We start from the raw sequence: 16,995 nt of genomic DNA on the forward strand, positions 1-16,995 counted from the left end.
CCTCATGTCCTGGAAAGGATGCGAGTTAATTACCGTTCTTTGTTCTAGATAATGTCTGTTCGAAGGTAGGAATTCGCCGACTCACATGCAAGAAAAAGAGTCCCAAAAAAGGCTTAACGACGATCACCGAGGACTTTACGGACAGAGAGGGTTCCCTGTTTTTCTCGGATTTCCATTCGCCTAAATAGCGTTATTTGATTAAACGTGCAAATTAATAACCTTCGTAAATTGGTTTTTCAACCGGTGCAAGGTAACTGACCCTCTGGTGATAATCCAGAGACATTTCTTTTTGTCCTGTTACACGGTTTGATGAAATACGGTCGAGAGACGAGAAATCCCGTCATAAAGTGTTTCCGCGACAGATTTACGTACAAAAGCAATCGGAAAAAACATACAGGTAATAACAAGAACTTCAAATTTGGCTATAGTTGTAATAGAAATGAAACGTTTATTTTATAAAGGCATTGTTTATATTTGTCTCTTCATGATATTTCAAGAAGCTTCAACACTCAAACCTAGAGCTTTTGATAGCAACGTGCAAAAAAGGTTCTGAATGACAAAAACAGCAAGTATTTATTGACATGTATAATCCGGAAACAATCAAACTCAGGTAGGATTTTGATGTATTGTAGGTTTTAAGAAATATTTCTACTTTATAAAGCATGATACAAATTGGGAATAACTTTTGATATCCATAGCGATGGTTGTACTAAGATAATATTATATGATCCGCTCCCATTCACTTGTAGCGAGTGTACCTGAGAACCAAAACGAAAACTTTAATATATTAAATTTATATTGCCTTTCTAATAGAATCCGGAGTAGACTGTGGGGAAAACTTTTCTAAAAGGCAAGCGTTATGGTCAAATACGTCCGACTCATTAATGACCTGAAAGCCTTTGACTAATCCTAAACCATCTGATTAACCCGCACCAATCTATTACACTCACACTAAGAGTGCTTTTCCCTAATCATCCCTAACCATCCCTAACCATTATTGCACATAATGCGTTATAGATTTCTCATCTTGCGTTTCGTGCATATTGAGACTGAATGTATTTATTAGCGTGAATGTGTGGTGCGAAAGGGCCTATGGCGGAACATTGAGTTGCTATATAATATGTGTAAAGATGGAGGTATATCAAGAACTCAACTATACTTACTGAGTGAATAATTTCTAAATAGTTAAGAATGTATTTAAAAATGAGGGAGAGTGAGTTTGAATGTAAAAAAATATGATTGTGTTGGAGGCTGAAATGACCTAGTTGTTAATAGTCCCTGGAGCCCAATCTCGGTTGTTTATTGGACAAGACCGAGATTTGACCGGTACATCCTATTACCAGCGGACTTCAAAGAAAACATTTAAATCGCTTTAAATTCTCAGTTCATAAATATTTAGCATTTCTAATGAATTTATGTCCATTAACAAATAATTGACCAATGTATTTCTTACTAGAATGAGTCTCAGAACAGATCCCTGAGATACCCCTATGTTTCTTTATTTAAGGATAAACCATTGTCATTGAAACATTCTTCAAACCATATTTTCTGGTTTAATTGTTGTTGTACTTTCTCATTTTAATGCTGATGTAATGTCATTAGCAAAGCCTATAAATTTTATATGTAAAAAATACCATTTGAATGATTAATAAGTAGAATGGTACACAGAACTGTTCCCTGAGGTACACCTATTTTAATGTGCCGTAATTTCGAAAAAACCAAACCTGTTTTTACGCTTTATTTTTCCTTAAATTAGAAGAAAGAAGAGTGTTTAAACAAATAGTAAAATATCTATTTGTTCTGGTTTTCAAAATTGTGCTTATAGAACAGAAGTGATTTAAAATGTGCATATTTTCAAGTCCAGTTTTGAAATGCAAAACTTTAGCACATTTCATTTTCAATAAAATTAGAAGTGGTTGAATTGAAACCTTGGAGGCCGATTGAAACAGTGGCAGCCTTCTGCAAGTGGTCGTTATAGTTTTTAATCATTCGTTCCTGATAAAATCCAAGGTCCGCGTCGTTCCTGTTCCCCCGTGTTCAAACTCGTTAATCTCGAGGCATCAACCTTCCAAAAACGCTTGGATAATAGCGGTCTTCCCTCGTTGTTTTTTCATACGAGGTACAAAGGTCTTTGGGCCGGTTCGAGGAAGCGAGAAACGGTACCTTTTGTCCGTCGGAAGATAGTCTTCAGAATGGACGGGGCGAAACGGCCCATTTCTGACATCTCAGCCCCAAGGCATTATTATCTGATGTCACATAGGTAGCCTTTATTCAAGGATAGAGTGATAAACGTTTCAGATCGAATGAAAAGACATAACTGCTGTTTATAGATTCAAATTGCAAGGTGTAGAAAAACAATGGGTTTAAGAAATTATCCGTCGATTGCTCGGATGGTTTGAGCCATTTCCTTACCACTTTGACTTTCAACTTGCGTCGAATTAATCCTTGCCTTGATACTGAAAATGCAAATTCGACTTAATGACATCCCATCTGAACTATGTCTGAACCCGAGACGACACCTGAACACATAATCTGTGAATGCGGATCGTGTTCGCCCCAACAATATTTACGATGTCAGTTATAACTATGTACTACCTTTTTCAGACATTCCCAGGAGAAAATAAACCGAAAGTGAGACTGGGAACCTTTCTCTAATCAGAGTCGATTCAAATAAAACAGGTAGCAGCTGGTCTTGATACGGCAAATGACTATCAGCTTTAATGACATGTTATTACGAAATGAAAAGAATAATTTGATACGTATATTACACTCTTTAAAATAATTGTATTTTCCCCAAAGGATCACTTGTAAGTCCCTAAAACCCATCTTTTTGTCTGATTTGTAAAACATTTTATTACAGGTTTAAGTTATCTTTTACAGACTCTTAGAAAAAGCCAAATCGAGAACTAACCAAAAAATAATACTAACAAAACACTTAATGGAAATGTTTTAAATAATCAGAAGAAAGAACTCTGTGAAAATTTATGTAATTTCAACATAATACTTTTTACATTTAAGCACAATATTCTTGGGGGTACGAGGAGCCGAGGAAAAAATCTTTTAGGTAATTTACAAAGTTCGTACACAATTTTTTTTCATATTTTGTTCATCTAGTTCAAAGTTATTACTTCTATCATTCGATTTTTTTTTTTTTTATCTAGGAGAAGAAACTAATATGCAGGTTGTAAAAATGAGATTAGAAATACATACAGCAAAGTAAGACACAAAATTAGTTTTTGAAAAACAATTCGGATTTGTTTTATGATCTTTTTAACATATTCAATGCAAGTTAAAATTATGATTAGGTTAGCATGAGGGTTTGAAATTATTGGTTAGGCAGGGTTTGTGTTAAGTCTGTTCGGGTTAAAACTATGGTTAAGTTCATTATATTTCGTGGTCTAGTTGACCAAATAACCTCTTTAAATTAATTAATCTTTATGTAAGGTATTGGTTAAAATGAAAAAGTCAGTGTCACGAGCGGGATTCGAACCCATGACCTGCGGCTAAATACTCCGCTGCTCTACCACTTGAGCTATCATGACTTCGATCCACTCGGACACGAACTTCCCATTTCAAACTCAACTTTCGATTTTTCCCTCTTTTTTGCCGTTTTTCACTATGGTTAAATTAGGTTAGGGCAAGGGCTACCCACAGATTAGAATAAGTCAGTCACGGTTAGAAACCGGTTACATTAGAGTTAGGATTAGAATTATGGTTAAGTTAATAAAGTTTAAAGACGGGTTAAGGTAGGTAGGCCAAAAAATTGTTGTTTTTTTTTTTCAAAAATTCGGATTTGTTTTAAGCACCTTTAATCATGACTTAAAATTATGGTTAGGTTAAGTTGATGGTTAGAAATGATTGATTAGGGTAAGTTTATATAGATGTCCTAAGGTTAAAACTACGGTTAGGTTAGGGTTAGGTAAGTTAGGGTAAAAATTATGGTTGGATTAGGTCAGGGTGAGGGTTAGCGACGAATTAGGTCAGGAAAGGTCAGTGACAGGTTAGGACGCTAGAGAGGGTTAGATACCGGTTAAGTTTGAGGTAGGGTTAGAAATGGTTTGGGGTTAGAACTATGGATATGTAAGAGTGAGATTTAAAGAAGGGTTATGTTAGGTAGACCAAAAAAATAGGATTTTTTCAGCACTCTTTAAACATGGGTTAAAATTAGGTTAGGTTATGGTTAGGGTTAGCGACGAATTAGGTTAGGTAGGGTCAGGGAGAGATTAGGATATGTTATGAAGTGTTAGAAACGATTACGTTAGAGGTAGGATGAGAAATGGTTTGTTTAGGTAAGTTTGCGGTCAGAATTACGGTTAGGTAAGGATGAAATTTAAAGTCGAGTTAAGTTTCGATAGATTAGATAGCATTAGAACGGGTTAGGACAGGTTTTGAAAACCCCTATTTTTCCCCCTTTACAAAATTCATGTTTAAGGGCTTAATTGTTTTTTTTTAATCTTAATCTAATTGGAAGTGTCTTTTCGTGTAAGTGTTTCTACAACTTTTAATCTTAATCTCACACGTTAAATATATTACCAAAATTTCTTTAATAAAACTGTGAATCCAAGCCCATAGCCTTCCCCTTGTAAGTGATGTCACTTCGGTTTGTATTTTACTTAAAAATAAAACGAAGAAAGTTTTATTTTTCATATAGAATACAAAAGCAGACAACATTCTGTTGGACTAGAATATTTTTCCTTGGTTCTGGAGGTCATTTTAGGAAATTTGCCTAATTGCGCGTAAATAGAACGTTAATTTACAAAAGGGGAAATTACACCTCTCAAAGAGGAGCGGACCTCTGGAGAAAAGAAGTTTAAGCTCAAAAAAAAAACTTTCATAGTAATCATATGCTAAACAGTGGCCTTGGATACCTGGTTGTTTTTACCATTTTCCAATTTGGACCTCCCCCAAAAAAAAGAAGTGGATAAGGGAATTAGTAAAAATCACCTTTCTCCGCCGGATAAAAAAAAATCAATGGCTTTTTAATAATTCTGATTAGCATTTAATCATTTGTTTTCATTCAAGGAGATCCCAAATTGCAGACAACTGAATAAATCATTGATCGTCGAAACAAAATTACGCCTAATCACTTGAATACTTCTGAGTTGGAAATGGAAATCGTCAATGGTTTTGACAGCAGTTATGTTTCTACCAATGAGGAATAAAGATTTATTATTTGTATAGGCAGGCAAGAAAAACAATTGACTTGAAATTCCGACCAATGACCGATGTTGTATTATCCTAATTAAAAATTGACCTAATATCTAACATTTAACATATATAGGACCAGAACTAGACTTTATTTCTAATTTTTCTTACAAGAATGATCACCGATATAAATGAAACTCATTTTGCTGAATTTTGGACGAAAAATATTAATCACGTGTCGAAGTGTTTTTGCCAAGGGGCCTAGGAACTGTGAAAAAAATATTTTAGGTAGATACATACCTTTTTAAATAAGTTTGTCTGCTTTTGTTGTGCATGCAGTTCAAAGTTCAACATTGGTATTTTTATGTTGAATAAGAACTAATATGCAAGGTAGTTGTATTCAATGAGGTAGGCATATATAAAAATTGACCGCTCGTGACACTATTTTTTTTAAATCTCAACTACACTTTACATAAAAATTATAAATCAATTTAAATGCTTTGTTTAACTAGGACGAACTAAAAGATATAGATTAACATCAATAAAAAGTTTTGTATATTCTTTTACCTTATTTTTAAATTAGCGGTAGTCCAACACATACATTCAGCCTCTCTTCTCTTATTATAAAAGATCACCTTTATAAAAACGTCGTGTTCTTGTACTCCATTAATTTAAAAATAAAGTGAAAAAATATACATAATAATCTTTTTAACTATGATAAGATTCTAATACGCAGATTTTATAAAATGAGATTAGATATATATAAAAACCCTCAAAATCCGTCCCCCCCCAAAAAAAAAAATTCAAATTATTTTGTAAAAAACAAGAGAATTCGTTTTAAGCACCCATTAACAACCGTAAATACGGGTTAAATGAATAAGTTAGATTAGGTTAACGTGAGGGTTAGTGAAGGGTTATGATAGGTTTTAATACCAACTAAGTATTGTTGTACGATAATCTAAAAATATTAAGGGTTTAAGGGTGTCCTTTTTTTTCCTCTCAATGTGTGTGTATATATATACATATATATATATATATNTATATATCTTTCTAACTGTCTTTCATCCCTTTCTCACTCCCTTTATCACTCTTTCTCTTTCGGTTATTTTATTTTTCTTTCTCTTACTTTCAAACTCTTTTATCTTTGCCTTCAGGCGTTTTGACTTTTTTCATCCTGTTACATTTATAACGCTTTACTATTTAACAACATTCAATTAATTTGCTCTCTCTCTCTCACTTTTCTCTCTCTCGCTCTCTCTCTCTCTTTTCTCTCTCTCTCTTCCTCTCCCGCTCACTCTCACTCTCTCACTCTCTCTCTCTCACTCACTCTCACTCACTCTCTCTCTCTTTCTCACTCTCTCTCTTCCTCTCCCTCTCACTCTCTCTCACTCTCTCTCTCTCTCTCTCTCTCTCTTCCTCTTCCTCTCCCTCACACTCTGTCTCTACCTCTCCCTCTCCCTCTCACTCTCACTTTCACTCACTCACTCTCTCTTTCTCTCACTCTCGCGTGCACGCTATAAAGCATAAAACTAAAAGGCTTAGTAATTCTTCTTTAGGTAAAAGTGCAAAAGTGCTTTCAAATTTACCGACTGAAATTCAAAAATGTAGAATCATTTAAAAAATCTATACAAATAATCTACTTTCTTGATGTGTATAAAAAAGACAGATTGAAATGTGTTGTAAATTAAATTCAGTAAATAAAAAATTGAATATGAATATAAATATAATTTTAATGAAAAAATATCCTACTTTAATTATCTACAAAATTTGTTCTTGTATGTAAACTAAAATAGTTTACTTGTAAAATGATACCTCGTATAGCAATTTTTTTGTTAGAACTGTTTGATATCTGGTCTTGCTGAACTATACTTGTAAATTTTTTTTGTAAATAATTCTCTAAGTAAAGCGAAATGAACTGTGATATTTGTTTTTTTATCAAGTTAATCTTATATACATAATTTTTATTTTTAATGATGTATGAAAACGAACTTTTGTTAGGATTAAGTAGAGTAATCATTGAAATCTACCATTTTATACTAAATTTTATCAGCTTCTATTAAATATATAAATACTCAATTAATTATACACAATTTTTCATTTCGAAAAAAATTGTGTATAATTAATTGAGCATCTACCATTTTATTTCACTTTAGATGTATGAGTGGTCCTGTAGACCAAATCTTGAGTGATGTTTGTATAAACAAAACAGAAATCTCTCTCTCTCTCTCTCTCTCTCTCTCTCTCTCTCTCTCTCTATCTATCTATCTATCTCTATCTCTATCTCTCTCTCTCTCTCTCTCTCTCTTTCTCTTTCTCTCACTCTCTCTCTCCCTTTATCTCTCTGTTTATAAAGCATGAGAGACTAAAATCGCTTAGTAGTTCTTTTTTAAGTAAAGGGGCAAAAGTGTTTTCAAATTTACCGACTGAAATTCAAAAATACAAAAATATAGTCATTTAAAAAATCTATAAAAAATAATGAATTTTCTAGATATGTGTAAAAAGGACTATATGTAAATTCATTTCAGTAAATAAAACTCTCTCTCTCTCTCTCTTTCTCTTCAATAAAATGTATGCTGAACCCTCTTCACAACCCTTGCCTGAGGTTGTGCGAGCAATGACATTTGTATTTCAGGCACATATATTATTATTAGAAATTTCAGTTGCGTTAATGCGATAAAAGACTACTCGTTTAGAAACCAGATTGATAGCTAATTCTGAACGGCCGATACCTTATCTGCGACTTGTTTGGAATTTGACAAACCAATCAGTGATTTGTTACTTTGAGTATGGATAGCATTACAGGCGTAATATAATGTTCAAGTTCATAGCTTTCTAATAAGCTATGATCAACGGACCGTAATTGGATCGTTATTTAAACAGTATTCGATGCTAATTGTCGAAAAGGTCAATCTGCAAGTGCAGACGATCTGTGTTTGTCAAAATGTTGTTAATTTACCTTTTTACAATACTGATTACTCGATAAATATTTTATGACGCTAAGAGAGGTGTTAAGTTAATTTGCACTGATGTGTGCACAATTTTCTTTTATTTAGCACTTGTTACTTAATCAGCTGTTTCGGCCACTTGTGTGTAATTAACACGCTTTTAACTCTGCTAGAAAACAATCGATCAATAAATATTTTTTTATATAATTTTTATGTAAGGTATTGGTTGAGATAAAAAAGGTAGTGTCACGACCGGGATTCGAACCCACGACTTTGGGCTAAATACGCCGCTACTGTACCACTTGTGATGGGAAGTTGGCGTCCGAGTGGATCGAAGACACGACAGCTCAAGTGATAGAGCAGCGGCCTATCAAGCCGAAGGTCGTGGGTTCGAATCCCGCTCGTGACACTGACTTTTTCATCTCAACGAAAACCTTACATAAATATTAATTAATTTAAATTCTTGAAATTCAAATTAATTCTTCGGGTCACGAAATCTAATGGATTTGTTTATAATTAATTATTATAACATTTATGAGCAAGAGTTTTCGGTTTGCATGAAATGATAGCGTTGAAAGTAATTCAAGAGAATGGTACTTTTAGCCAGTGGAACGTGTTATTTCTTTAATGATAACTTGCATAAGAAAAATAACTTCTGAACATACGCCTACCACAGAAAATTGAAGCACAAGACCAAATCGTTGCAATCTGCACCAGGAAACGGAATCAAACTACACTGAAAACCATAGGGTAGCTTTTAAATTTTTAACAATTTTGTTTGTAAAAAGCCATTTGAAACATGACGTTTTGTCTATGATTTGGTGAACGGTGAATTCAGGGACTATTGTTTTTTTTTTGTTCGGTTGTGTCCTGGATCGACCTGTTGGTTATGTAAGGGCCGGCAGAAGGGTCGGTCTCCGCCAGTCGAAGGATGACCGGGGCTGGGCACGTCGATCCAATTACCAGGTTGGCCAAGCAAACGGTAAGCCAAAAACACTCAATTTTTTACAATAAATATACAAATCCGTCAAAAAAGTCGCAATTTATTTTTCGGGGTATATTCCAATCTTTGGACACAGGAAAAAACATGGCCGCTGTACTTTAGATGCTTTATTTTCCCAATAGTTTCACCTATTTCTTGATTTTACAGAAGAATTATTGTTACTTACCTCGAATCCTGGGTAATTTTGTAGCAAAATTATTTAGACTTCAAATTTTCCATTTTGTCTCCTGCATTCCATACGGAATTGGGCTAAATCCAATGTAAACTTGAGTATTTTTAGTGTTAGTTTAAACCGATATCCTTTTTGAAAAAGTCTTAAAATTCTGGTGTATTCTGAATTGATTAAACTTGATTTTTTGTCATTTATGTAAGTAATGTTTTTGAAAAACTTTCCAAGGGAGATTTACATTGTAAATCAGGCTTTTACCACTCATTATATAAGTGAGTTAAATTTGAAAAGGTTTTTGTTCTAAATGAACAAAAACACTAGAACAGTCTTATTTAATCAGTGTGCAAGTGTGTTATTTTGTACTTGTGATGCTTTATTTTTCACCGATTCCACATTATTTCGAGATTTTATAGAACAATTATTGTTACTCGAATCCTGGGTAATTTCCTAGCAAAATTCTTTGGACTCTGTAAATTTTGCATTTTGTCTCCTGCATTCCATACGGAATTGGGCTAATAAACTTGAGTATTTTTAGTTTAAATTTAAGCCAATATCCTTTTTGAAAAAAGTCTTAAAATTCTGGTGTATTCTGAATTGATTAAACTTCATTTTTTGTATTTATGTAAGTAATGTTTTTGAAAAACTTTCCAGGTGGAATTTACATTGTAAATCAGGCTTTTACCACTCATTATATAAGTGAGTTAAAGTTGTAAAGTTTTTTGTTCTAATTGAACATTCGACTCTAGAACTGTCTTATTTAATCAGTATGCAAGTGTGTTATTTTGTACTCGTCATGATTTATTTTTCGCCGATTCCACATTATTTCTAGATTTTATAGAACAATTACTGTTACCTCGAATCCTGGGTAATTTCCCAGCAAGGAACTAAGGTCGTATCACTCCAGGGTTCCTGAACTTGATTTCATACGTGGCAATTAATAGGCAAATTTAGCTGCTAATGAGTCTTCAGTAAACTAGTACAAACAATCATAGAAGGATATGGCATTCAATCGATATATTTTTAAATCAAAAGTGTGGCCACAGTGAGGACGATGTGGTTTACTGTGTAAGGTAATAATACGCCTTGTGCAATCAAATCTTTTGTTTTCGAGTGGCCCTCAAAATGAGGAAGAAGAGAAGAAGGGAAGTGTTTTAGCGAGGATGAAAAAATTGGGGATTGCAATGCCACGAAGGGTCATACAATGGACGTGAGCAATCTTGACCCTAGGTGGCTCCTGGCCCCAACAAACTAAGTCGAAATAATAGAGCCAAAACAATTTTTGTTTAAGATTTTCAAAACATTTTTATTTTTTTACAGAAAACGGTTGTGCAACATAATTAAATAATTATTCGGAGAACGTGAGATGCGGTCTGGTGTTTTAGGAGGTTTTAGAAAAACATTTTCTTTATCGTGCCTACGTTTCAATCTGTATTGAGATCATCTTCAGTGCTTTGTGTTTGTTTTCCGTGTAGATGTGTCATTCTTATCTGTCGTGTTGAGAGTGCCCAACTAAATAATTTTTGTTTGTTTTTTAACTTAAGGGTTAATTTGATTGTTCTGTAGTATTTTTGAACTTTTCGCTCAGTGCCCGGCAGATTTCAACCCGGACAAAACTTGAAAAATCATTATAAAAAAATATTATTTGACGTATCGGCCAAATGGAATCTGTGATCATTTTTAAGATACGACTTTGGAATTATTCTTTCTCTCCTTAATAGTTTTTAAGCGGCTCCCGGCTTTGAAGTGTTCGGACTGTTTTGGAATCCAAAGCGTCACGTCTATTAAATGGAGGATGTGTTAATTAAAGCACCAACAAAAACCTATTAGACGAGGAAATGGAAAAAATATCTCATCACGCGACAACCTTTTGATAAGGACACGCTCTCAGAGTTAATAGACGGAGGGGGATTTCTTATTCATTGTTTCACATTTCAACCCCGGAGTTTTCTTAATTGTACAATCGTCCTCATCCATCAAAATAAACGACCCTGAAGGAAATTTGTTATTATTAGTGGGAGGCTCCCTCGTCGAATGAGGATATGGGAATAAGGATTTTTCAGTACAAGTGCCCTTTCAACACCGAAGCCCTCCTCAGCCCTCTCCTCAGAAAGCCCTTTAACAAAGTTTAATAATTTAAGACAGTCGAATATTTTAACATATGACATGCCCCTCAAAAGCAATTTTTATATAATAACAACAAAAACTATAAAAAAAGAATGTTTATTATATAATTTATTGGATTCGTGAGGAGCGATCAAGAATGAGATAGTTTAGAAAAACAACTTATTATTTGCTGACGTTTCGACCTTTATTCAGGTCATCTTCAGGGCATAAAATGTACTGCTATTCTTGTACTGTCATATTGCTGTTGTGTGAAATTATTGAGTCAATTATGGACAAGAATTACACACAACACCAATATGACGCCACAAGGATGGCACCACACTTTATGCTCTGAAGATGATCCGAATGAAGGTCGAAATATTGGCAAAAGATGAACAAGGTGTTTTTCTAAACTACCACATTATTTATCGCTCCTCACGAATCCAACAAATTACTAAACAACAGTACACTAAAAAACAAACACTTTTAATACACATTTGACTTTATGTCTGACTTGAATTTTGTACCATGATGTCATCAAACGAGACTCTTACTACTCATTATATTCACGCAAACTGTGCTAACCATTTTAATGGTCGTAAGTTTTTTAAAGTCGAGGTTCCATGACGTACGTTTGCATAATCTCGGAGCTAATTGATTCTGGCGTCTGCTAAATTGTGTGTAAGTGTGCTTATTTCGTAAACCCTTTTAACTTCGAACTTCGGCTGTTAGTCACTTAAAATGGAAATAGGAAGATATTTGCAGAGGATCAGACAGGAAGCAACAGGTTTGACTGATAGGCAGCAGGTGATCAAAGCAGGATAAAATTATATTTGTATCATTTCTGTTTTATTTATCATGACATCAAAACAATCGATATTAATCACAATCGAAACCTTATGAACAACATTGTTGAACACGTTAGCATAATTAGTTAATTCCTGTATTCTTATCCTATTACCGCAATAACGCATTTAACACGATCCGAATTTGTTGAGTTTGTTCATCATAACTTTAACATATCTGACTTTTATCTATCTTTTTCATTAAAAGAATAAAAATAAAAAGCATGAATAGAACAAAATTATTCAAAAACTGGCAAAATCTATAGAAAAGATAAATGGTGGAGAGTGTATGTTGTTTAATCTTTTTAAAAAGATAGTTCTTACTCGCAGTAAGTGTAAGGTATAGTAGTTTTTGGTATTTAGTTCTGTTTTTGGGACAAATTTTAAGCCTTTGTTTAGTAAATTGTTTTCTTCTTTATTTAATTCCATGTTTGTTAAGTTTATGAACCTTGGGTAAAATTTCATTGGAGTTTTTTGGTCTTTAGGAGTAATTTTATTTTTAAGTGTACCGTACTTCATGTTTTTAATTTGTTTATCTAATATATTTTGCTATTTATAGTTTTAGAAAATTAATAGAAAAGATAAATGGTTGAGTGTGTGTGTTGTTCAATTTTTTTAAAAAGACTGGCAAAATCTATTCAAAAATCTATGAGTAACTTTGTTTTACACGTTAACATATTTACCGGTTGAAAAGTCCTGCCCCTATATTTGTGTCCTAAAAACACAATAATATATTTAACACGATGCATCGATTGTGTATACACTTTTTTATTTAATTTACATACTATTTTTTTGCATTATTTATCTTTTAATTTTGGCAATTTATATCCGAAATTGTTTTTAGACCATGATTTGTAACAGAATCATGTTTTTAAAGATTTGAACATGGATATATTTTTGGCTGGATACCCGTGTTTCCGCAAATGTCATTGATTGCCGTTTGTGGTAGTTTATAATTAGGTTAGATAGGTTAAGAGTTAGGGACGGATTAGTTTACATATCCTGCGTATGTTTTTGCAGTGATACAGAGAAAATATGCGAATGCGGATACGAAATCAACATTGCATTTGTTTAGGGACGGGCTAAATAAGGTATGGTTATGGCTAGGGTTATAGTTTCGGATGAATTAGGTTAGGCACGGTTTTACTAGGGTTAAAGTTTGATTAGGTTAAGTAGGGTCATGATGCAGTTGGGGTTTGGGACCGGTTAGATTAAGTTTTTTCTTATCCTAACCGTACGTTATGGTTAGCGATACATTTACGACGGGTTAGGTTAGGTATGATTATGACTAGCGTTAGGGTTTAGTTTGGATAAGTTTAAATAGGGTTTTTTATTATCCCGACCATACGTTATGGCTAGACTTAAGAGTTTCGGACGGGTTAGGGGAGATTCCGTTGAGTCACGATTAGGGTTAAAATTTGGAATGTGTTAAGTAGGTAGGATTAAGGTTCTACTTTATTTTTATTCCATAAATGAATTAATTTAATAATTTTACATTACATTATTTAATCTAATAGATTTTAGCGTTTATTTTAAAAATTAGTGCACATTTACTGAAAAATGGATGTTACATGGGTAAGCGAATTGAAATTTTTGAGTTTTTTTGGAGGGTTTTATTTACTACTGCTGTTTTTTTACATTTTCTTTTCTTATTAAACGATATTCTTTATTGTATTTTATTGTTATTCAATGAACAATTATTAATTTCATATTTAAGCATTATTAATAAATAGTTTATAAATAATACGCGTTTCCAACAATACCCTTTTCAACCCTGCCTTTTTATTATTTTTGACATCGAAAAACTAATCAATTAATCTTTTAAATCATAAAAACATATCCAGAATGGTCATTCACGCTGGTTAAATCGTTGATAACATACGAAGGCGTTAGTACTTTTTTTCAATTTTTAAAGTGCAGAAGTACCATGAGTCAACTGTGTTAAAAGATAGTAATTATAATTTTTTTTCTCATTTCAATGGCGCGATTTTAAATGTTTTGACGCTACTTGTTTTATCAACTTGTGCTTTATCTAAACCCTTTTGAGAGACCGGCTCGGATCGTGTTTAGCACAAAAGTTAAAGCATGACTCTGACGAAAAAAAATTAAAGTTGAAACTGTCACTGGATGGCATGGAATTAGATGAACTAGTGAATAGCAATATAGATAAGAACTGTCCTCGATGTGCACTTCAAGCAGAAAACGAAGGGTAACGCCTAAAATATACATTTGAACAGAAACTTAAAAATATGAACATCAGTAAATGTTATGTGGTTATATTTCTGACGATTGTCGCCAATGAACTGGACCTCCAAGGCAAAATTTGTGCAATCGATCCTACACGCTCAACGACCAGGAACAAAATTCAAAAATATATTTTATTAACAGCCAAAATTCTAATAGTTGACAGTTTTTTCTGCACGTTAATCTGTTTTTGTCTATAAAATAATGAGCAGGTCAAAGTTCAAACTAAATTAAGTTAATTAGTGACTTAGCTAGTTATGTAATATAGTTTAAAGTTTAAATACAGCATAGGATAATATATAGAAAATACACAATTTCCCATTTTGCTATAGCGGGTCAATTTATTGTATCGTTTTGTTGAATCGGCCGAACTTCTTCGCTATTAACGTTCTTCTCTATCTAGCGGAGAGCTGTAAAACGTTCTAGTTCTAGCCGGGCGCTATAGGCCTCACTGGTACAACTGTCCCGATCAAATTTGATACTATCAGTTGAACTAGATTCAATTCTAAACTAAATCAAATATTGTGCGTGTAAAGCTCGGTGACAAATTCCTATGATGAGAACGTCCCGGAGAATTCGATTTTGATGAAGCACTCAATTTATAGATATATTTTTTAAATAAAGCGTTAAAGTTTGTCGTTGAAGTCTTGGGTTTGATAACGAAGATAGAGATGCTGCTAAATCAAATTTGACATTTATTATTTTGAAGAAGTTGAAAAATTGTAAAGTTTCTGAATATTAATTATTTGATTCAGGATTCTTCTCAAGCAGAGTTCTTCCTTCGACGTGTCGTCCTGGAGGATTTTAATTGTTGAACGTAATGAAAGTTAATTGCATTGGTTGTCTAATAAATATGGTTATAATTTAATTAAGTAAGTTTTCACGCTTCAGTTCAAAGTGTATTTTACGTGAATGTCACAGTCAACCTGAGCCGCACAAAAAGTCCAGTCCTTTCTCAAGATTAAATTGGTATGTTTGGTTTATTTGGATATTAGATCTGTTGTTACCCACAGTCTCTGTTTGTCCAAATAGATCCAAGAAATGTTTGATAAAGTGTTAATTTCTACACAGCTGTATCTGGTTTCTAGAAGTTTACTTATTTGTACAAGTCATATGTTGTGTTTTTGTCGTTTGGATCTTACATGGGGAATCCAATCTACTGTATACTTAAAGAAAAACAGCTCTCTTTAAAGACATAGAGAAGTTGGAGAATGATACGGCAATGAATGTAATATGAAATCACACGGCTCGGGTCCGACACATCTTTCAAGCCACATCCTCATAAAAACATGTGCAAACTAAATAAATAATAAACTCTATCCAAGCCTACGATCTACTCCATCTAATTTTGTCTGGGACTGACTAAATGCACTAAAAAACCGGGGCTAAAGCTAAAATGTGTCCCAGATCATGAAGGAAATTCAGACAAGGCAGATGACATACTTGCTAAAAAGAGACTTTCGGAACAACCTTCTACTCCCATGTGTCCTGGGACCCAGCAGAGGCTGATTTAATTCTGCGAACCTAATATGTTTAATTTGGTTTTGCAGTTAAGCACCATCCTTGAACTAATGGTATTTGAGCTTATTGCTTTGATGGCTGCTTGGCTATCTGACATGATAGCTATATTCTTGTTTTTGTATCCTCTATTTAGATTGAACTGGATACATCTTTCAATTGCGTGAATCTCAGCTTGAAAGATACTGGTGTGCTTTCCCATGGGTTCTGTGTATTTGGTTCCGGGTCCGAACACTCCTGCCCCCGTACCTTCCTGCGTTCTAGATCCATCTGTGTACCAAAGGATGGTGCCATTTTTGAGGGAGTTATTTCCCTCTCTTTCCCATTCCTTTTTGGTGCCCAGATGTATTCGGAATTTTTGGTTAAATTCAAACTTCCTGTTCATGTCATCTCTTGGAGCCATGAGTGAAGGATGGTTTTTCCACAGTTTGTTTCTGTCTCTCCATTTCAGTTTTATACCTGTTGGAGGTTTCTCTCTAATGAAGTTAATTATAGTTTTTTGTGCTGTCCTTTCTACCATGTGATGTAGGGGGATTAGTCCCACTATCTTTTCCATGCTAATTTTAGGACATGTTCTCATTGCGTCATAAACTATAACCATATTTAAAAACTGGAATCTTGGGTATCTAATGAGCACAATAAATACTTGGAGCGCAAACCAGAAATGAGGCGAGCAAAACGACTATTCGCAAAAACCATGATAATAAAAGGATATCCTACTTAACAGAAAGAATTTCGTCCCCAATATTTTATTACAATCTGCATAGAAAGGAATTAAAAATTTTAATTGGTAATGCTCTAGTTAAGTACCATCTTAAAATAACGGATCTATCAAAAAATGATCAATGTCGATTGCTAAAAGGGTCAAAAGAAAAGAACATATCCTATGCAACTGCACCGTAACAGCTAAGAAAAGACTATGGTACCTAGGAAAACCGTCCTTGAGTTATGTAGATCTTGGTGCCACACCATTACGAAGATTTCATTACTACAGAAAACAAACTAAAATCTTCCAGAAAATTC

General features: G+C 33.7%; 1 long non-coding RNA gene across 1 annotated transcript in view; it reads right to left on the reverse strand.

Annotated features, from left to right (window-relative positions):
• Positions 1 to 456: 456 nt before the first annotated feature.
• Positions 457 to 16,995, reverse strand: part of LOC106661305 — an 84,077-nt gene continuing 67,538 nt past the window's right edge. The window contains exon 5 of the long non-coding RNA XR_002909982.1: positions 457 to 758. This is a non-coding gene — a long non-coding RNA (uncharacterized LOC106661305). The remainder of the gene's footprint in view (positions 759 to 16,995) is intronic.

The sequence above is a fragment of the Cimex lectularius genome, unplaced genomic scaffold, assembly GCF_000648675.2.
Source record: "Cimex lectularius strain Harlan isolate CLEC.00 unplaced genomic scaffold, Clec_2.1 scaffold16, whole genome shotgun sequence".
NCBI classification, from domain to species: domain Eukaryota; kingdom Metazoa; phylum Arthropoda; class Insecta; order Hemiptera; family Cimicidae; genus Cimex; species Cimex lectularius.